This window comes from Trematomus bernacchii, unplaced genomic scaffold, assembly GCF_902827165.1.
Source record: "Trematomus bernacchii unplaced genomic scaffold, fTreBer1.1, whole genome shotgun sequence".
In the NCBI taxonomy this organism is placed as follows: Eukaryota; Metazoa; Chordata; class Actinopteri; order Perciformes; family Nototheniidae; genus Trematomus; species Trematomus bernacchii.
The window spans coordinates 2,517,200-2,541,076 of NW_022987899.1; positions in this window are offsets into that span (position 1 = coordinate 2,517,200).

The following is a 23,877-nucleotide window of genomic DNA, read 5'->3' on the forward strand; positions in this document are numbered from 1 at the left end:
CAACACAGTTTACACATTTAAACAGTCTTGTTTGATAAATACACAAATAACAATGCAAACTTACAGGTTGTATACCCAGATCTTCCCCTGCTCCAAACGGTCCAAACAAGCTGTGCATATCCGGCCTCAAACTGGGCAATGTTTTGGAAGCTTTCGTCTGTGAAATGCCGGTTCTTCGAACCTCTGGAGGAGGAACACGCCGCTGCTGGTGTGGCCATAGCTCTTCGGGATTGGTCCATTTCGTTCCGGGTACCGCATGACATCAGGCGGTACCCGGAACGAGCCTGAGACCTGAAAAACAGGCTCAGGGCTTAAGAGGTTAAAGGGGACCTATCATGCAAAATGCACTTTTGTACGTCTTTTATACATGAATATGTGTCCCCGGTGTATCAGGGAACTCACCAAGTGTCAGAAAATACAACCCTCTATTTTCCTCCATACCCAAATGTCTAAAAACGGGGCTACAACGGAGCTGATCCAGATTGACGTCAGTCCGGAAAAGTCGGCGGTGACGCTCCGCCTACATGGGCAACGCCCAACCTATCATGGGAATGAGAGGTTGGGCCACGTCCACGGCCATGGGCCAACCTCTCATTGCCATATAGGCGCAGGCTGAACCTCCCCCAGTCGCATCTGTGTTATTTGCCAGCATTTCTAAGGCAGTTAAAAGTTTTGCTGTTGTTGGCTGCACAAATCGGGACAAGGGACTGCATGCAATGCCATCCCTGAAAAAGACAAGAATCTGTGGCTGGACTTCATTTTCAAGGGGAATGTGCCAGAATACCTCGGCAAATGTCTGCTTGTGTGTTCTAAACATTTTACCTCAGACACGTTTGAGAACTTCACTCAAGTGAAAAGAGGATATGCCTCCAAACTAAGGCTAAAAACTGGATCAATACCAACCATCCGGGACCAGGACACATCCAATTTGGAAGCTGTACGTTTTTCCAAGTTAATATTTGCATTCCTTTTCATTTAGCGGTGTTCTTCCTGATAAAGTTATCTCTACTACATAGCTTGTAGCATGTAGCTTCGCCGTATCAATGTCGCCTCAAACCCAAACAGTAATCAGTTGGGTGTTTATATGTTTTTGTAAAATGTTATTTCATTTTGTAAGCTCTGCAGTCTTTTCTATTTAAACTATCAGGCATTATAACCTGTTCAGACATACTGCTGTAATGGCGATCTGTGTGAAGGCTGTAAAGCTACGCCCTAGCCGATAACACAAGTATTTATTCTCCTATTTATTAGTATTTTTTATCCTCTAAAATCATATTGAGTAAGTTATAATAACAAACGTAATCTTCTGTAGGTAAGTTTTTTAAAAGTTTTTCCAGCGTTTTATGTAAAAGCTTTTGTGATTGTAGTCTGTAAGAATTATTAAATATCACCGATCTGTAAGCTAAGCTAAGCTACTCTACGCGAATGAGACGTGATGTGATTCAGCAGTCTTTATTATCATCTAAGATTATATTGAGTAAAACAACAACACACGTAATATTCTGTAGCTAAGTGCCGTTTTTTGCAGCGTTATATGTAAAAGCTTTTGTGATTGTAGTCTGTAAGAATGATTAAATATCACCGATCAATCGATCTGTAAGCTAAACTACGCTACGCTATTGGGACGTGATTTGATTCAGCAGTATTTATTACTTGTTTGCACACATGAATATACATGTGCACGACTGTTAGGACAGTGTGTGTATGTGTGCGCAATTGTTGCAAGGAGGGGGGAAAAACACAACGCTGCACAGCTCCGTTGATGGGACTTGGCTAATTAGCGGCTAGCACTCATTACAGTCTCTCTACTGAGCTCAGCCACTCTCCAACACATCAGCTTTGCTAAATAGACAGCGTTAGCCCCCATCTTTTGGGATTTCAGATTGTAATTATCCAAATAGTATTTTCTCATCCTGAATACTAAATTGAGATGACTTTGTTCTAACTATGTTTCTTCTATACAGGCCAGCACCTCACATACAACCAGCGGAAAACCTGTGATGATAGATGATAGATTCTGCATGTCAGACTGACCCACCGAAGCTGCGTACTGTATTTTTTATGGGTTCAATGAACCGTTGATTTTGACAATAAAGTTCCTACAGTTTATATCAAATGTGTCATGATTATTCATGTTTGATGGGTAAAGTATATGCAGATTTCAAAAGCAAAAGGTTGTGTGTGGACTTTTTTTGTCATCAACAAATGGGTGTGTTATGCAATTGCTGTGTAGTATATAATATAATAGTAACGCCATGTACAATGACAGAATGAAATGAAAGATTGCATAAAACCATATACACCAGTATTTATTTTCATGAACAATATTAGCATACGTTTTACAAATTCACATACGCTGGTGCCGGGGCCGTGCCTCGCCCCCCTCTTCTGCAGGGGGGCGTGGTCAGCTGCAGCTCATTTGCATTAAAGCTACGTCACAGAATCAGCCCTTGCAAAAACAGGGCTGGAATAGAGCAAATAGAGCAAAATGAGGCATGGCTAAAATGCATGATCTGTTTGGTATTTTGAAAAAAAAACTTCACAGACATGTTTTATATAGGTCCTACAATATATTTTTCAAATATAGCATGATAGGTCCACTTTAAATTGCAGCACCTTTTTACTAATGGAAGTGTTTACATTAAGGCCTCTGTAATGCGGTTCGTCAGTAACCGTACGTCATATGCAACAAAAACCTCTTCCTGTACTCTGACTTTCTGAAAAGTTGATGCAGAAAACTTTTGTAAGTATTTCATTTTTGAAGTTGAGCTGGGAACACTTTGTCTTATTTGAAGTCAATGTGTATGTGTGTATGCATTCATGTCCCTATCTGTTTGTGGCTGAGAGCTGGAAGGCATATCCTGCTGCTGGTAAATCACCCAAAGCAACGTGTTGTGGGAAGGGAGCAGTGGGAGGGAGCTGTGGAGAGATGAAGTTTTGAGTTTTGAGAGAGACGGAGAGAAAGGGAAAGGCTGAGGAGTGATCATTTGGAACCCCAGGTCTTATCAAACATTGTTAGTGCACCCTAAATGCCTCTCATTTACAATCCTACTTTTTTTGTTGCCCTCTGAGGCGAAATCACATCCAGGCACTGGCAAGAAAAACACACGCAATAGGAGAAACAGAACATGGGAATACTTAATTTATAAGCAGCATACAAACATATTATTCCGAGCATATGCACATTAGCACACATGTATTAATGGTTCACTTTTAAATATTACATTATCTTCATTCCACTGTATCTACAATGCATTCTTTGCAGCCCTATGCAAGATTTTACAGTACTATTATTTATACTTATAGTGTTGAACATGCACACAAACACCCCATGTGGATCGTAACACACGTCATTTGGGGAAAGAGCTGCTATTCATCTGACAAGGAAGTGACAGGGGACTTTCCCAGAATACATTGCGGGATCAAGCATCACTTATGTGTGTCGATGCTCACTTACAAATAAGGAAGCTCTGGGACGTGTAAGTTACATGGTGTGGCTGTGAACATTATCATACATTAAAATTGTGAAAATATGCTTTTAGTGTACCGTAGGGGTTATAGAGTTTACATGATGCAGCTCAATGAGAATCTCCTCATGTGAGTTTGCTTAGAATAAATTGTAACATGTGCGTTTTTACAGTGCTAATGTTTCAAACATATGTATAAACCTGCATTAAAGTAAAAGAAACCTGGAGAACAGATAGAGAAAGTGAGACCCCATTTAGAAGTTTACAAACAAAAACTCAAATCAAGGATGATGACAAATGAAATGGTTTATAGGGATACAAACTGTAAGCTGAGCAAAAGGAAGAGATGTTATGGGTTGGTGCATTGTAACACTGTCTAAAAATGTAGGCATCTTGACTTACTGTAAAAGTGACAACATTTAACCACTACAAAATGACTGGGGAGAAAAGGTCAATGTCACTATACCCTGACCAAAAAAAGGAATGTGTTTGAAGAATTGAAAGAAACTAGAAAAACGCTGGCTAACACTGACGTATTGATTTTGCATTGAGGAGTAGAAGAATGGGGAGAAGTGGAAGAGTCAAGGCAACAGGAGGAGAGTAGATGAATCATCTTGTTCTTTTGCTGATGATATCCAGTCACAAGTGTCCTCATATACCATCTGTAACGATAATCAAATGAGCATGCGGGCACATGCACACATGCTGGCACATAACACTCACACAGAACTCGTGAGATAAAGAGCTTGCCAATTAGTCATCATACAAGATGTCTAGTGTTTATAAATGTCCAGTCTGTCTGTCTTTCCTCTTTTGTACTGAAAATAGATCATGTTGCCATCATATGTCTGTAAAAACTGCTAATGTCTGGTGACAGGAATTAGCCATTGATAAGATTGTGTATGCAGTATAATACAACAACTGAATTATTTCGTGAAGGTTTTGCATCAGTGTCTTTCCTGTGTTAGTACCATAGTACAATCATTTGAGTAGAATGGATATTTAACTGATCATTTTACTTTAAAATATTTTCATTCTGGCCTTATGGGTTGTAGCTGACTTTAGAGAGCAGAACCATCTCTGGAGAAAGACAGCTGGCTAGTTAGCTTGGTAGCATGTCCTTTAGAGTGGCGGGGAGTGAAACAGAGGAACAATCAGACCCATTTGCAGCCCATTATTGGCTCATTTCTATCAGCTGTCTACTATAAGCTAGCTGGACAGCTGGCTAGTTAGCTAAGTAGCATGTCTTTCTTCAGAGGGGCGGGAAGGGAAGCAAAGGAACCATTAGACTCAGTGGCAGCCTCCTGTTTGGCGGATTTTCTGTCACTAGTGTACTATAAGTAAGCTAGCTTAAAGGACAGCTGGCTAGTTAGCTAGCTAGCAGGTCCTTCTCCGGAGTGGTGGGGAATGAGGCCAAGGAACCGTTAGACCTGGGGGCAGCCTCCTGTTCTGCTCACTTTCAGTCACCAGTATACACAAAGCTAGCTAGCCAAGTGGACAGCTGGCTAGTTAGCTAGGTAGCGTGTCATTCTCCGCATTGACGAGGAGTGAGAGAGAAACTATTGGACCAAGTTGCAGTCTCCTGTTTGGCTCATTCTGTCACAAGTACAAATAATTAGCCTACACCATTCCTAAAATAACGATATACTATTCCAATCTTCCAGATTAACTAATACAAACAAAGTTAACATTTTGCTATGATAGTTGTTTCGTAAAGTTCTTTGTTCCTTGTGACCTCATTTAGGCCTTGTTTTTATATAATGGTAAGATGAAGGTTCATGGCCAAGTCAAGAGGATAAAAGGAGTTTGGGTGAGAAAGAAAATAACCTGGTTAATAGACTTCTGATGTGTTGAATGATATATCTGTCGAATGTCCATGAAACCTATTTGGTGTAAATTGCTCCAAGTTTTGTGAAGTTGCTTGAATCTTTCCAATCACCTTTTCCAACTCCAATTTTCATTTCCGCCTGTCCTCTTATTTTATTTTTCAAAAACTGCTTTCTTACTCTCCATTACTCCTCTGCCCTGATACCCCCACCCACCCCCAGACTATCTTCACATCTTTTCTTTTCTGCTATTACCCATCCTAATGATAGCCGGTCTTCACAGAGCGAGGCACTGATGGCACTGAGCGCCTATCGTTATATTTAGATCTAATTAAAGATCATTATAATCTATCAGCAAAATGGAGACCAGGCTGTGATAGAGGCAGGGGAAGTGGATGGGTGTGAGGGAGGGAGACAGGGAGTAAAAAAGAGAGAATGTGATTGCGGGAAGGGGGAGTAGCAGAACTTGAATCTGTCGTCGACAACCTCAAACACCCCCTGCTACCCCATATTGGTCCTTAACTACCCCCTTGAATTCCCAATGGTCAAAATGTGAATACAACACATTACAATGATTGCATGCCTTGCACGGGCCCAAGTGCAAAAAGGAAATTGAGAATAGACTATTGAATAATGAGAGGTGTGTGAGAAAATGCTCCTCAGTGTTATTATCTTGAGGGAGGGCAATTCTTTATTAAAATGTAATTGGATTAGCCTGGGTAAAGTAGTCCATTTAAAACACACAATAAAGCAGCAAAACACAGTCTGGCATAGAACATAAGAAAAAGCCACAAACAGCGATCCAGAGTTCTCATCAGCAAAATAGCATATTTTGTAATCTTTTTTTACTGTTCAAAAGAAGAGCTAAGGAATGCGTCCAAAACCCCCTCACCACCTTTTTCATTTCCTCAGTTGATTTTCACAGTATAACACTAAGCTGACTGTGAAGTGACAGAGAGTAGTGGCATTTGCCAAACTCTTTTTTTGTATCAGTAGTGCGGTTGGCATGGAATTGCTTTTTAAGCAACATCAGAATTGGGTAAAAATTCCACTGGCCATGTCTCATATTACTCTTTCTTATCAGCACCGGCTCTTGCCAGTGGCTTCACGGAGCTTATCGCATCCGTGGCCAACTCTTTTTCCCCTTTGAATCCCAAAACTGAAAGTATTATTACTTTATTTGAAACTTTCGGGCCACACAGAAGATTGCCCAAATTGTCTTTTAATTAGAAATCAAAGAAGTTAATATATTCAGCAAACCTGTGGCAGTCCCAATTTGGCATTTGGCTAGAGAGCAGGTCATTACCTTGTTCTAATTTCTCTATGAAAAGTGGAGGGAATACTATAATGTTGATCCCTTTGGCACTGTCCATGGTGCTGAAAGTGGAAGTTAGTTAGTGCACACACATGCATACAAACACATTCAATTGGCATTTTGCATAAAGATAAAGGAGGATAAAGTGATTATTGCCACTTAGCATCCATAACCATACGTTTTAAAAGTGTAACAGCCTTTTTTGCATTTCCTCCATGTCTTTACCACAACAAATGCACACTTTTAAAACCAACGCAAACTTGACAGGGCACTTACAGATAAATCTTGTGTGACCCTGTGTGCACTTTCTGTTTGTCGACATATAACAAATCCCCTTTAATTAACTAATGTAACGGCTGGAAATTAATTTCTTATGCCCATTACTTCTTTCCCTATTTCCGTTGAATAGTAAAAATATGTCAGCCCTACATGCTTTGAATGCAAGTGCACGTTTGTGTACATGTGCACATTTTCTGAACTCATGCTGCAGCTGGAAGCTTGGCTAAGTTTAATTACGCAGAAGCAGGCTTTTCATTTCAGACTTGTGCAACAGCTTTCCACTTTCTTTAAAGGGGACCTATCATGCAAAATGCACTTTTGTATGTCTTTTATACATAAATATGTGTCCCCGGTGTGTCGGGGAACTCACGCAGCGTCAGAAAATAAAACCCTCTCTCTTTTCCTCCGTGCCCAAATCTCTAAAATGGGGGTACAACGGAGCTGATCCAGATTTGCGTCCGATATGACGTAATATCGGCAATGCAGACCCACAGCACTATCAGAAACATTGCTATCAGAAACAATGCCCGACTGTTTTGGACGTAATATGGTCGGTGTTTACATTAGCATCGCTAACACTCAGAGCTAACCTGTACTGGAGAGCATGTGTGTGAAGAAGCAGGAAATAAAAAGGAACTCACCTTGTGGTATAACCGGCAAGAGAGAAAGCCTTTGAGCTCCATACTGTTTCAGAAACAATCCTTGATAATCCATGATATGGCGTTTCATCACCGCAGTATTTAGTTTAGACAGTAGCTGCCGGGTCCCGCATGAGCTCAGCCCCCTCCTTTTTTAAAGCTTTATACCCCAAATCAGCACTTTTGAAACAGGAAGTGAAATAGAGGGATATGAGGCATGGCTAGAATGGGTGATCTGTTTGGTATTTTGAGCAAAACACTTTTTATATATTTTTATATATCTGAGACCTATGCTATTGCCTAAAAATAGCATGATAGGTGACCTTTAAGATTATTCAAGGCCGTACATTTAACTCAGATTGCCCTCCTGTGCTTCTTCTCATTTTCTCTGTTGCTTTAGGTGCTTTTGTGAATGTATTTGCCTCTATATACATATACATGAATTTGTGTCATCTGCATATGAGCACACTTGTTTCCCAGTGTGTGTGTGTGTGTGTGTGTGTGTGTGTGTGTGTGTGTGTGTGTTGCTCTTGTTGCTGCTGCTGTTATCATCACCCCGAGGCTGAATGAATAAAGCAAGGCCAAGAGAACGAGTGGATAGGAAGAAGAGGTTGAAACACTGACAGCCCACACCGATACACACTTATACACCGATGTGCTACTTTGGCGTTATCAGTCAACACTTACAAACAGCTCTCAATGTTTTCGGAAGCAAACTGTCGGATGTGCCTCCGCTCGGAGAAATGCAGATATGAGAGGAGCTACGTTAGAGCAATTTATAATAGAGGCTGAGAGATGTTAGAGGTCGTATATAACAGTGTTGGCTATAGGTGTCAAGGCAAGAAGATTACTCACAGATATACAGTGAAAACTCAAGATTACACTTGCCTCAGAAAGAGACTGTAGGGCTTCTTGAACATCTTGAGCAATCAGTTATTACATAACTGTATTCACTTCCTGGTATTGAGTCCTTAGACAGTGTGTCTTCTGATTTATCAGGAATGTAAACATGTTCTGTTATCTGCAGCTCGTGTTGTTACCATGTTCTTGAACTTTTTTGGAACTTAAGCAATTGTTCAAATCTACACAATGGTGTAAGAGAGGTTACTTTATACAGACAGAGTTTCAAATCGATATAAGATATGCATACATACTTGGAGACACAAGGTAGATAAAGTAAAAGTGAAGCACTATTTTTCCCTATTCAGCAGATGTAAATAAAAAGGGCTTTCCGGTATCCAACTGTGCATTGCATCATTCTGCACAGAGAAGGTCAAACATTGAAGAGAGTTTACAATAAGAAAGACACATTTTGAGTGCAGGGGCATGTAACATTTTAATTACCAAGCTTGTACCGATGACCTTATGCCACGAGTTACACATTTTCCTTTGCAGTTGCTTGTATTCTCAGCATAAGTGCATCGTATGTTACCGATGATTCGACCAGGAGAGTTTGCAACCCATTCTAGCCCTGAAAGTGCTACCGCTTTCCATAAAATAAACCAAATTATCCATAAAATAAACCCACTGTGCATCTCTATTTGAGTAGATACGGATTCATTTTCCAGTAAAATGCATTATAAGCCCGAGCAGCTGCTGTACACATCGGTGAAATGATGGGAATGAACAGTGACATCGTTGCATTGTTATCTGCCTGTGTTTACCTAAATTCACTCGTGTTTACCGTTATGCATTACATATTGTATCTGACAGAGGGGAAATGTGAGAAATAAGCATGGCAACTCCCTTCTTCACATCCCAGTTCCACATTTTATCTTATATTATTTCTCCAGCCTGACGTAGATTTTAACTTTGGTCGACAAATGTCCATGAAAATGATTCTTTCCGCACTGGAAAAGGAAACATAACACCTGTCTGTAATCCCATCCACTCTCCCCTGCACCTCTCATGAATACTTTAATAAGCTACGGACCTCTCACATCATTCATCCTCCTCTGCTCCTTCCTTTCTCCCTCGTTCCATCCATCTTTACAGCGATAGGACATGCCGTTGCACTTTTGGTTTGGGATTTCACGTTCATGACTCCTGTCTGCTTTTCTCATCACCCCCCCCCATCTATCCTGTTCTCAACGCTCCCTGCTCTTTTGTACAATGACAGTGAGAGATAAATGGAAATACAAGACAAAACGAAGAAAGCACTGTTTTTTATGTTTGTTAATTACCAGAGCTCTAATGCGGGTTATAACATATTTAATGAATGCTGGGACACACACTCGCAGAAGAAGCAATAGAAAAACTCACTTGTTTATGCACACCCACAGAGACACAGATGATTTGGCAGTTAACCAACGTATTTGGATCGGTCCATTGTGCGTAGGATGGATAAAGGGAAATCTTAGAAAAGCTTTATTTAACAAGCAACAATTTGCCGTGTATAGACATCTTGAACAAAAACAGGCTCACACTGTAAAAACAACAATAAGAAATTACTTTTTTCTTTAGTTTGAGTTGCAAAAATAGAGGGGTTGCCTCTCCAGTGAGACAATTAAAGGGGCCAAGATTGTGATTTAATATGTATCTTATTCATGGTTGTTGGTTATTAGACAGATGAATTAGAAAAAGTGAAAGACATACACTGGAAGAGAAAGAGAAAACCATTGAAGTGGAAAAGTGGTACAGTGGCCGACAGGGACAATGCGTTACAACTGCCCAAAACTGTTTTTTTGAAACGCGCTGCAGTTACAAAAACGATGCAAATGCAAAAACACAAATGTGCCAAGAAACATCTTCACCAACCGTTGTGTTTTGCAGCGTTTCGTTTTGCAGCCCTTTTATTAAACCCTGCGCATGTGTTCAAGTGAAGATGTTTCTTCATTTGCATGTGTTTCGGCACATTTGTGTTTTCGCATTGACATCGTCTTAGCGTTTCTCCTAATGTAAGTGTTTTGGGCCGTTGCAGTTTGCATTGTCAGCCACCGTAATGTGGTCCGGTTCTGATGGATGTAAAAAATATTGGATAGGAATAGGCAAACATATAAGAACAAGACAGTGTGGGTGAATAAGAGAAGGGCTGTGTCACCGCAAAATTAATTTATCCCTGTGTTTTTATGAACACGCCATTAAAGAGTAAATATATGACAGCACTAATGGGCTATTGGAGCTCCCATCGCACATGATGGATGGAATTAAAGTAATTGCCTCTGTGTGGTTAAATCAATTATAGGACGACACTGCACAGAGACGTGACGAATCGCAAGAAAGATCCTCTCAACAGTCGCTCCTACCACCGTGTGGGTGTGTGTGTGTGTGTGCGTGTGTGTGTGTGTGTACTCTAATCTCACTGCCTCTCGTCTTCCTGAAATCCACAAACTGATGACCTTTTCCTGAGAATTATCTTTCCCATTCATTTCACTTCATAGCCGCCTGTGGGATCAAATCCATCCATTTACTTCATGAGTATTCCTGTCACATGCAGATGTTTGTGTGTACACTGTGTGTGTGTGTGTGTGTGTGTGTGTGTGTGTGTGTGTGTGTGTGTGTGTGTGTGTGTGTGTGTGTGTGTGTGTGTGTGTGTGTGTGTGTGTGTGTGTGTGTGTGTGTGTGTGTGTGTGTGTGTGTGTGTGTGTGTGTGTGTGTTGCTCTGTGCCTGCCTGTGTGTATATTTGGTGTACCTCTGCACATTAGGGACTGGCATCAACTTCCTCCAGTTCAGTGAGTTTCAAATGTGGAGTTATTGTGTCCTGAGGGCAAGACCCTGGCTGACACAGTCATTTAAAACTAACCCTCTATGGACGGAGACCACTTTATGTTGGAAATATTGCTCACTACAGGTCCTGAGAGTTGCAGTCCTCAGAGTTAAGCAGTGCCAGCATGACAAAAAAGCATTGTTGCCACACAAGGGTTCTCTACATCCTTCCAGAGTATAACAGCAGTGAAATTGTACGTATGAAAGTGTATACAATGTAGCTCCTTTGTTTAATTCTGTACATGTTCCACAATGTCTGAAGATTACTAACGCTAAAATATCCCTCTCCTGTGTGGTTCAACGTGAAAACAAAATGATCTTTAAGGTAGGTAAGTATCATCATTACCGTTTCAAATCTAGAACATTTGACCTACAGTAGCACTTTCTGTAGGTGAAATTCTATTGGCATCAGACAGACATCACAACAGAGTCGGCAAGCTAACCAATCAGAGCACACTGGACTCTGGTTTCAGACGGAGGGTGAAGATGTCTGATAATGAGTGCCTACATTTGACATCTCAGTTGTCTTTTCTTTGTTTGTGTGCTGATCTGCTTGCCCTATGATTTGAACTGAAACATGGATGCTATTGTATCCGCTCACATGTTCCTATTCTTTGCCTGTGTGTGTGTGTGTGTGTGTGTGTGTGTGTGTGTGTGTGTGTGTGTGTGTGTGTGTGTGTGTGTGTGTGTGTGTGTGTGTATGTGTGTGTGTGTGTGTGTGTGTGTGTGTGTGTGTGTGTGTGTGTGTGTGTGTGACTATTTTCATTCATCTAGAAGCAGCTTACTCCTCTGAGCTGCTCCACTGGCTCCAATCCCGACCAAACCAAAGCTCTCCCCCTCCCCCTCTCTCTCTCCGACCGTCCCGTCTTTCAATCGTTCCTCTCCGTCCAGCTTTGTAACTTTATCTATCATTTCATTTTTTCTTTCATCTCGTTTTACTTTCATTTCACTCGAGTCCGTTTCCAAAGTTATTTGAAAACCTTACTTTTCCTCCCTCTGGTTCAGCTCTTTCTCCTGCTTTCTGAAACCTGTTTATATAAGGTTAATCTGCCTTTGACAAAAGGATGCCCCTTTGCTTCTTTGGGTGTCTCGGAGAAGCTCTTTGAAAATGTGTGGAAAGGATTAAGGTAAGACCCGGAGCCAGGACTAGCTCCTTCTATCTCGACTACACTCGACTATTGAGCCTCCAAACACAGACAAACTGATGCACACGGAGAATCCCTCCCTTTCGCTGTTTTCTACTTAACGAAACTCGCTCAGACAGACTCAGAGTTACACAACAAAACTTTTGGACTGCAAACAACATCATGTTTCTGGAAGGTGTATCGTGTTTACTTCAGGTAGTGAGTGTTTGATGGTGCATGTTTTATAATCTCCATATGTGAAAGTGTCTGGCAATACATTTACAATCCTTACTTTTGACATTTTTGTTTCGTTGTTTGAGACTTTCTGCTCTCCCTGCTTTGTACACAACACCAGAGGATGAGGAGGCACTGGTCAGTATCAGAGCCAGATTTACACACATAAGAACCTCATAGAGCTAGCTTACATTGTCACATTCCATATCACCATTCCTTAAAGGTGGGGTAGGTCATTTTGGAGAAACCAGCTCGAGTGCGCTAGAATTTGAAAATACACAGCTGGAACAAATCTGCCACTTCTTTACAGAGCCCCTCCTCCAACACACACGAACACGGATGGATTTTTTGTCAAAGCACTTCAGATATTCATTGCTATCGGGACGTTAAGAGCATTCCATGGAATATAACAAAAAGTGTATCTCGAGACGGTTTCTCAAACTTACATACCCCACCTTTAATATATTTACATAGGCCTACAGGTCATTTGAGTATTTGATTCACGTTTAATGGCTAATGTAGTTCCAGTATATAAACTAATTAATCACAAAGGAAAATATATATATTGCATGGTCTTACCTTTAATTGTAAATAAAGTGCAGTGGCCTCTCCTTCTGGATAAAGATGTCAGTGACTATCAGTTGTCGAAGTCTTCTTTATTTTGTCTTGGTGTTAAAAGTCTCTCGTATGGTTTTTTCGACAAGAGCTAGCTAACTATGAGGGGGAGCTACCACCACTTAGGTGAGGCACATATGATCGCTGCCTCCTAGCAAAGATTTGCTACATATGACAAGGCTCAGTATCAAAATGCGTATTTTATTGATGTCCTATTACATAGACGACGGTGCCTACTCGAGGAAAGTCTTTCTTACTCTACTGATAAATATCATCATGCACTTGAGAGCAATTCTTCTTTGATTTACCGCTGCACTGTTGTCCTGCTGTCATGCTAGGATTGTGAAGGTGGGGGGGGTTCCCTAAGATCTGTTGGCCTGTGTTGCAGCAGGGGAAAAGTGTAACTCGAGATAATTGCCGGATCAGTTTCATGTTGTGCGTTTGGGTTCTGGCGTGCTGCTGTTCTGTGCTGCACGACTTCTTGGGCTTTTTTCTCTCAAACCACTGAAGAGGAAGCCAACTGATTCTAGAGAGTACATTGGCAAGTGTTAGAAGAACTAATCAAAGTGCACATCAAATGCCTTCCAACCCCGGAGCATAGTGTGAGCTTGGCAAGGGAACAGAGCATGATCTTCCCTTGAATCCATATTGACCGTGTGCTATAGTTACCAATCAAGTACGACAATAACCAAGACAACATTATTCAGACATCCCACAAAGAATGTAATCAAATTAAATATGTTACAGCTTGTAATAAGTCCACAGATAAAGCTTACTTGTGGCCTACCACAAGTAATGAATGATGCACAATGAGAAGTAGGTTATAATAAAAATTATAATAATAATAAAAAAAAGAAATGCAGGGTTTAAAGAGGCCCTGTTATGCTTTGTTCCCTTTCCTGTAGCGTTATATAGGTTTCGTGCATGTACATGGTCTGCAAAGGCTAACATCCCTGTTCTGAAAAGGACCATTCTGCATAATGAGTACTTTTAGTTTTGGTACTTTAAGCATATTTTGATGCAGGTAACATTTGTAATGCAAGACATGTAGTTGTACTTAAGTAAAAGGTCTGAGTACTTCTTCTACCAGTGCCAAATTGTCAGTATTTGTGTCTGCATTCGGATCACCACCTCCACAGCTTGCCAAACTCACCTCTTTCTGTATGTATTTCAGGTCATCCAGCAGCTGACATTCATCTGCAGCACGGTTTGTGTGTGTGTGTGTTGATTTTGATGAGAAAACACAATGTGTATGGATGGGGTAGGGCTCTGCGATGTCATTATTTTCTGATTTGTTGAGTGAGTAAACAAGCAGGAAGGAAGGCAACACTGCGGCATACAAATCATGAACTCAGTTATATTCTTGCATTTGTAAACTGAAGGTGCCACAACGCCATATTAGATTGTGTCGACCCAGTTTTACACAACACCTGACGTTGTGTTTCAGGGCAACACATCTATTCAGACTCTGTGTGCTTCTGATTGTATCGGCTAGCTAGTTAGTGCGGATCTGGATCTCCCTGTCCTCCCTCAGTAACTCTGTCAGACAGATTGCTTTCCTCCCCACCGCCTCTGCTCCTCATCATTGTCCGCATACCAGCTGTAGCTATAGAGATACTAAAAACTGCCTTCAGCAGTGCATACTGTCGGACAAAAGTATCTTCAAATCACTGCCAATCCAAAGCTGCAAGCTCAACTACCACTAGCCAAAAATACTAGCTTATTGACTTGCACCACATTCATAATTATTGTAGTGGAGTGAAACCAATTACAAAATAGAATCGTGTTAATCAACCTCTTATGCTCATTTTCAAGTTCATATTTGTATCTCATATTATCTCTGCTGCTATCACACTGTGAGCACGATCTGCTCCTACAGTGGAGACCCTGTCCTCTATCTCACCCTCTGGCGAATGATTCGGCCAAAAAACGTTCCTCTGTTTTTAACCCACCTAGATATCGTGTGCAGCTCTACCGTTAAACCGAGGTTGTGGTGGTTCCTACTGATGTCTAGTGGTCTCCAGTCAATGCAATACATGTAGCCAAGGTGCCAATTCCTCTGCTGTATTGACCTTTTCACTGCCAATGCGTCTCATGGAAGTTGGGGTCAAACTTGGTAATGTGATTACTCTACTCCCTCTAAATGTACCACACAAAGCTCTCTGCTGAACTTGCACTTGCCATGTGTGTAAACCAAACACTGGAATGATGGCTCTTTTATTCCTGTGAACACAATTCAGCTAAACCTGGTCCCAGCAGACAGCGGGCCAAATCGACTTTCACCCGTAACAAACCGGAGCCACATCAGAAGACCCAGAGCAGGGGCTGATCGTGGGATTCCAGCTGTGATCGGATCCCCTTTAGTCCCCCTGCGTGCTGGGATTCTCAGGGATAAGCGGGGCAGGGGAGGGACTTGGAGCTTTTTCTGAATTGCGGGCAGAGCTTTCAGCGTTTTCCGTCGGCACATCCCGGATAGACCTGGAATGTGAACGATTCGGGATTTGTGTTTGGGCTGAACTAATTGAGTCCCCTAAAAACCTTGCTGCCCTGACTCCAGGACAGTGCTGGCACACAGAAACACCCATCCAAACACACACAAGCATGCATGCTCCCTTTTGTCTATTTCAGTGCCAAGCCTAATCCTGCCTCACCAGCTGCAGAAAAACAGAGACACACAGAGAGGGAGAATCTCCTCCCTCCATTCAGTTCCAATTCACTTTTCAATTTCAAGGTGCTTTATTGGCAAGGCCGTGCCTGAGTGATGCCAAGGCAATTAACAAAAGAACTGGCGCTTTCAAAGCAAAAAGAAAGCAAAAAAAACAGCAACACTGCATTATAATATGGCAAAGACTACAATCACAACAATAATAATAAGCATTGAAATCATTTCAATTTCCATTCCCTATTTTTTTCTCCGGGGGGTCAGTACAGGATTTTCTTTTCCTCTCCTACTTGTGATGAGCCATGGAAAGTGCTGTAAACACATGTGGAAGCAAAGAGGAGGCGGCAATGGAAGACTGATCACAGCAAATGAGTTTCTCTGGAAATGATTGGGCCTCTTTGATTGCACCCGGCGTAAGTTGCCCTTATCCAACATGACACCTGAGAACAGAGCCGTGTTATGTTTAGAGTATAGAGAATGTTATGTATTAAGAAAAATGTTTTGCCACTGCAAGGTGTAGAATTGAAAGTGGGATCATTTGTAATCACAATGCGGAGTGAGTGTTTGATGTCCTTTGAATGGAGCGCTGAAGTACATTTTTAATTCTCTTTGAAAACAGGGTAAAATAATGAGTTGTGAGAACAACCGAGCCTTGGTAACATTTTAGATGGGTGAGTGGGCCGTGGTCAAAGTATGGCATGGAATAAAACACAAGGCCATAAAAGAAAAAGGAAACTTATTTGTGCTCCTTTAAACTTTTTTTTGTTCTTGTACGCTTTCGCAACAATAAAGCAGCTGTCACCACCTGATGAAAAGAACTCAAAACAATAAAGGAAAGACTAAGGTAATCTGCTGGCTTTGTATTTAAGTACACACATTATGTGGTAGTCACAGTCTGAAACACCTTTCTCTGTACAGCAAGGTGCATGGATATGCAGGGTTCATGACTCACCAAATAAGAAGGGTCTCACGTCACTGTGAGCGGTAGCACGCCTACATGATGGAAAATGACTCCAGAGGCGTCATCTCTTTGGTAATGGTTTATTAGAGGCTGATAGCACGCAGCTTGATAATCAAGAAAAAGGAAGCATTTATCCAGAATATAGACATATGTTTTGACGCAAGTAAAGTCAGATGGTTACATATTATATCCTATCTTGGGTTTACTTCCATTTTTACCAACTAATCATGTATCACCAATCAAAAACTAATGAGTTATTCCCATTCGCCTCAGCTGTACACAGAGTTTAAAAGGCCCTATTCTGCTCATTTTCAGGTTCATATTAGCATGTTGTGCCTCTACTGGGACATGTCTCCATGCTTTAATGTTGAAAAAGGTATTTATTTGTTCTCATACTGCCTGTGCTGCAGCACCTCTTTTCACTCTTTGTCTGAAACTGATTGGTTAGCTCGCCGGCTCTGTTGTGATTGGTCCCGCCCCTCACCCCTCGATTCCACCGGGTCCGTCTGCGTTGCGTCACGGCTGCGCCGCGGTTTTGGTCCGGCCTCCTCCGGCGTCATACCCTACCGGGCGCGTTTCAGAAGCATTTCAGAAGCGGAGCGTCTTGCCTGCCGGCTCGCAGTTTTTGTTGATTTGGGCATATTTCCTGGACAGGCTACTTTGTACAGACAAAGTTAATAATAACTGTAATATTCCAGTTATAAACGACATGAATCAAAGATGTGTTGCTATTTTTTTTTTTATTATTCTATATAATTTACACAGTGCCTGTAAACCGGAGGAGAACGCTGGCATTTCTCCTCCTACTTGAAAGACTACAGAGGGATAGGGTCTGCAAAATTAGTTTATTTTGGGGATGGGCCGGATGCTGTCACCGTTCCACTTCCTGCCCGGTGCCTATGCAACGCGTCGCGTCGAAAAATAGACTTGAATCCTATTTTGAGCGGAGCCCAGCCCCGAGACGCTTCTGGGACGCTTCTGAGCCGTAACACGGCGCGTCTGGTGGAATAGCACCCATTGACTAGAGTGGCCGCGATCTTTGCGAACGCCGCGGCGCAGCCGTAACACGGCCGTAACGCGGCCGTAACGCGGCCGTAACGCGACGCAGACGGACCCGGTGGAATCTAGGGGTCAGCCTATCACGTACAATGTGTTGGAGCGCTAGCCAATAGTAGCGCAACTGTTACATAGTGACTATGATCGGGAGGTAAACAAGGACGTCCAATGGAGGTGTTTCAGGCAGGGGGAGTGTGTGGGAGAGAAACTCCCTCTGGAGGGAACACAGAAACAGAACATCTGAATTAACTTCTTAGGCCAAACGTAGAACTCTTAAGTGTGTGTGTGTGTGTGTGTATGAGTGTGTGTGTGTGTGTGTGTGTGTGTGTGTGTGTGTGTGTGTGTGTGTGTGTGTGTGTGTGTGTGTGTGTGTGTGTGTGTGTATGTGTCTGTTTCCATGCATCATTTAATGTGTAGATGACTTGAGATAAATCAAGTACCTGTCTGCCTGCCTGGACTTGGGTTTGCAGATCGTGGCTGACAATTTTTCTAATAGCTTTTTGTGTGTGTTTGTGTGTGTGTGTGTGTGTGTGTGTGTGTGTGTGTGTGTGTGTGTGTGTGTGTGTGTGTGTGTGTGTGTGCGCGAGTGTGATTTGATATGGCTGCCTTACAGCGTGGTGTTAGCCACTTGACATTTAGGAAGAGCTTTCATTAAGTTGGACGGCTGTCTCAGACAGTTATGATGACGGGACTTTGCGAGTTATCCCAGTAAATACTGTGTCCGTCTTAGATCAATAACACCCTAATCCTCAGATGACTTGCAGACACACACACACACACACACACACACACACACACACACATATACACACATATACACACACACACATACACACACACACATTCTCTCTTTCTCTCTCTCTTTTATAGATGACACGCATACAAAAATGTGGACAGATACCAGCAGGAGTTTAATCCTCACAAACGCCACCGGGTCATCAGCTTTAGAGCTTTCAATACAGTACAGCAAATGTAAATGAGAGGCTGAGCAACAGAGATGAAAGGATAAAGAAAAGTAACCAGAAGAATCAGAAAATAAATATGTAGGATATTGCAGTCTAGGGAGTACACAGTGATGGAAGAAGATTGTGTACTAGTTGAACCACCAGCATCAAAATATTCTTAAAGTACCAAAAGTAAAAGTACACATTTTGCAAATCCCTAACCCTCACCCTAACCCCTATGTAATCAAATTACATTTTTTGATTCTAACTTTTGATGCAGTAATGGTTTTGTCAAAGCTGGTAAAGATCTAGCTTGTGACTTTAATCCATGTGTTACCAAAGTCTTATGTAAGTGTTGATTATATTACACATCGCTTATCCAAATCAGGAAAGTAAATAAATGTATTTAAAATAAATGTGGCAGAGTAAAAGTACGCGTTCTTTACTTTTGAGTTGTGGGGGTAAAAGTAGCAAAAAATAGAAAATACTCCAGTAAAGTATAAGCCCCTCAAAATTGAGTGCATTACTTGAGTAGTTATTGCAGGACACTTTGTCTCTGTCTGAATAAATATATATTTAAATGATCCTGCCCAGTAATCAATCATTTGCGTAGTTTTCTTTTTATGTCACTCTTCAGGTTCATGAAAGCAGATGGAGGTGTTTTTACTATTCCAGAAAGTAAGTCCTAATAAAGAATACAATTCCAAATATATGTATAGATGTTATGATTAGACAAGGCTTTGGAAATGCTTTATGAGCGTGCCAAAAGAAGCCATTTGAATTTGAGTAAATGTACTTGGTTACATTACACCACGTATTCACACTGCTCAATAACTGCAACAAAAACAACATTTCTAGTTGTGTAGATGTGCTTATGGACAGGGCGTATTAGGTCAGCGTTGCAGAGAGAAAATCCTGATTACTTTCTTTTTAGGGTTTAAGGGATGAGAACAAAGCATTGACTGGTACAAAGCCCCTCACCCTCTGTTGCTGGACTCCAATCTTTACAGTTATATTTTACATTGACTTTGAAATAAATGCCCCCAATTACCGTGTCGAAAGGATCAGTAATCCTCAAAAACTAATTCATTGCTTCAACACAGCTTCAGAGGGGGACTCAATGATATTTACAGCCAATAAACACATTTTCCCAAGGAATAACTGGGAATAGCGGAAAAAAAACGTGTGTTAGAATGTTAATGCAATATGGTGTGTTGAGGAACAGGCGAAGAAATTGACGAGAAATTCACTTTCAACTTTTCAAATCATGAAAGGTTCCCAACCAAAAAGTGTGTGTAAGGTGATTGATAAGCTGCCAAAAAATAAGATTTATAGTAATGATTGTAGAAATATGAATTAAACAAAGACAAAAACGAAATTAATATGCTTGAACAACTAAATTAAATAGCCTTTCAGGTATAGTATGATTTCATGGTTATAAAACATATTTCACTTTTTTTTTAAAGTGGACTCCAACTCAGATACTTTAATGACAGCAGTTTTATATATGATAATTAATAACTCTGGTAGAAGGCAATTATTTTTTATTAATTTGCCAAGTTGAAATAAGTTAATAACTAAATTATCAGTATCAGAACAGTAGAAAATGCTTCCCTAACAAACACTGTTGCAGCAGCAGAAAAGGGCAAAGGGGGGTCAAATATAATTTTATTTCAGTAACTTAGAAATATTACTATTTTTGCTAAGGCATTAAACGCATCCTGGTGTTTGATAGTGTACTAGAAATTGAATTATGTAAATCATAAAAAAAAACTGTCATACAAAAGTTCTCTTAACATCCCGATAGCAATGAATATCTTAAGTGCTTTGACACAAAATCCATAAAAAGATGTCATCTGTGGAAGCCGTAGTACTGTAAAAAGTACGACCAATCATTTTAGCCGGCCCGGCTAAAATAACTGGATGGCCTACCTGCCTGTCAGCCTTCCATCTGTGCACAGACTTATCTCGTGCCCTCATTGGTCATGTGTGCGTTCGTGTGTGTTGGAGGAGGGGCTCTATAAGGAAGTGGCAGATTTTCTCCGGTTGTGTATTTTCAAATTCTAGCGATCTCGAGCCGGTTTCTCAAACTTACCTACCCTACCTTTAATATTAGTTTGCCAAAAATACTTGTCATAAAATAACATAAAAAACATAACAAAAAAGTTAAATAAAGTCATAAAAAAGCAGTACAGATGCAATCAACCAATCAGAGAGCACGACCTTGAAAACACACACACACACACACACACACACACACACACACACACACACACACACACACACACACACACTAAACACTGTGATATGAAGAAGAAACCATATTGAGAGGGGGTGGCGGGAATAACATATCAAACATATCAAACCATGGTGTTTACGCCCCTTAATTACGACGTTTCATTAATTACAGCAGGAATGTAATGGGAATATTTACAAGTCTTCAAAGGCTGTACGATATGTAGAGAGATAATAAATAATTGTGCTGCTGGAGCAATGTGCTCAGATGTTTTCCAGCTTTTACTTCTTAATTAAGCTATGTGCATGATATTTTAAACACAAGGAGAATAGGAGCTTCAAAATGAAGGGGGAGGGATTGAAATAAACCCCAGGGTATTAATGATGTGAACACAACAATTATAATCTGATTTAGTCTTGATGATACTGGACTTAAGCAGTTGATTGCCTCTTGGAGCAAATGTGTGATCTGTGATGGGCTTTATAAATAACAATTACTCAAACAATGAGAAACGTGTAATATACAACTTTAATTTGTGTTTAAATGATTAGTAGCAACACAAATGTGGCAAGATTTCTTAGAAAACCTGGTTGACAGTGAAAAAAAAACGTCTTGATTAATGACGCTTCTATAAAAACCTTTTCTACTTCTAATGGTTAATACATAATTAACATTGTTGTGTATCTGTTTAATGTGTACTGTCAATTATTTCAAAAAGATGAATGATGATATTTTAACAGATTGGAAGAAATTGTCAAAAAGTGAGTAAGTTATATATCATTATGTATCGGCTCATGCATCTTTTACACTGTTTGGTTTGAATGTTACCTTATTCAATTGTATGTGGTCATATTCAGTTTTCACAACTGTTACAATCTGTTTTTTAAATGTTTCTTGTAGGCGTTAGCATTTGGTTCACTTATAGTATCATTGAGTTTACCTAAAAAAAAACTCAAATACTTTTCTTGTAGACTCTAATACTTTTTTGCATGTACGCAAAAAGTTAAACCAACTCCAAATATGCAAAAGCTCATCCATCTCCTGAACATCCTTTAAACTCTTGCATTTTCAAAAATTATTCTCAGCAATCTGTAACACTTTTAGTAATTCACTTTTTTTCCCACAATGGGTCATGTTGTCTTGCATTATATAATTGTTTTTAAATGTTTTTTTGGGCTTTGCTATTTTTTATAGATGGTTAAATGTCTTGACGTTTTTGTTGTCTCTTCTGTATTTTCATCACATACAGGCAAACAACATTAGTACATTGAATTGACTTAAAATATGCAAAAGCCCACCCAACTGTTGCATCAATTTAATAGTTTTGGCTAAGAAACAGTTAGCTTAAGAATTAAAAAAAATGTCTCAGCAATCTGCTAAAACTGTAACACTGTTCAGGGTAAATCACATTTTTCCATGAAATGTGCATACGAGGAGCCTTATTACGTCACATGTTATAACTGAGATAGAAATGTATTCGGAAAGATGAACACACTATAGAACTGCTGCTACAGTATGTGATGTCTGTCATACTTTATTTTCATCTCCCTTGGTGTTTCAACACTGATCAAACACATAAAGAAAAACTGACTTCAACACTGGTCATACAATATCAGTGTTACAGTTTAATAACAGTGTGTGTGTTTGTGTGTGTGTGTGTGTGTGTGTGTGTGTGTGTGTGTGTGTGTGTGTTCTCCTTTTCCTTGCCTCTTTCTGGTTAGCAAGCCCAGGGCTACTGCTAGAGTGGTTGCCATGGAGTTTTGACATCATTTTATAAATGAGAATAGATGAGTCTGGGAAGTCAATATGGGCTGGAGCTGCTGAAGGGTGTTATGGGAAAAAAATGAACACGGCGCCACAGAAATAACCTCCACTTCCCGCCGAGGCACACACATACCCACACACACACACACACACACACACACACACACACAAGGACGTCTACACTAGCTCCGACATATTTATCAGGGTCTGCTGGCATGCCGGCCACCACAAGAGGCTCATTGAGGTTATCATCCAAAGTGTCAGAAATAAATAACAAAGAAAGCATTATACTGGCAAGGAGCTGGACATGCACTTGACACAATCTACCTGAAAACAGATCCCTTTTTGTTGTTGCTATTTATACCATCGGCCTCCTGTCAAAATCAGAATTTCCCTGAGCCTGGGACACCTCACAATTCACCGCACAGACCATCAGGGACCAGGTAGCCTACTGCTTGTGATAATCGGTAAGATATATCCTGCTTCAGCCATGTTTCCGTAATACACATTAAACTACACTCCAGATATTCTCTCTGACTCCTAGCTAACGCTGTTAGCTTGTCCGTTTCATTAGCCAGTGATCTTACTTTGCCCATGATGAGTGGAGACATGGCTTATATCGCCTTTTCTCTTTAAATCTGGACCTAGATAACCTCCTTCGTCTCTTCGGTTCATCAGCATCCCCTTTGTCCTTCTCCAGATTTCAGTGGACATAGCTGTTGTTCCGACCATCATGCTAGCCTGCTTAAACACAATCAGCTGTCTGTGGTCCAAACATTTCATGGGGTCGCTGCGCAACTGTCGCGTAGATGCACAAAAAGCAGCAACTCAACAACGAAAAACACCAAACAAAATCTCCCCACAAGTAAGTTTAAAGAGGACACAGCTTAATAAGTTATTTTATAGAAAAATGACAAGATCAAAAAGGAAGCCAAAAGTTGAAGATAGTACAAAACTACCAGGAGTTCCTGCAACAGGCCGCATGCACAGTAATGCTAAATATATAGAAACACATTTCTATTGTGACTCCACCAGTAACTTTTTAATGCA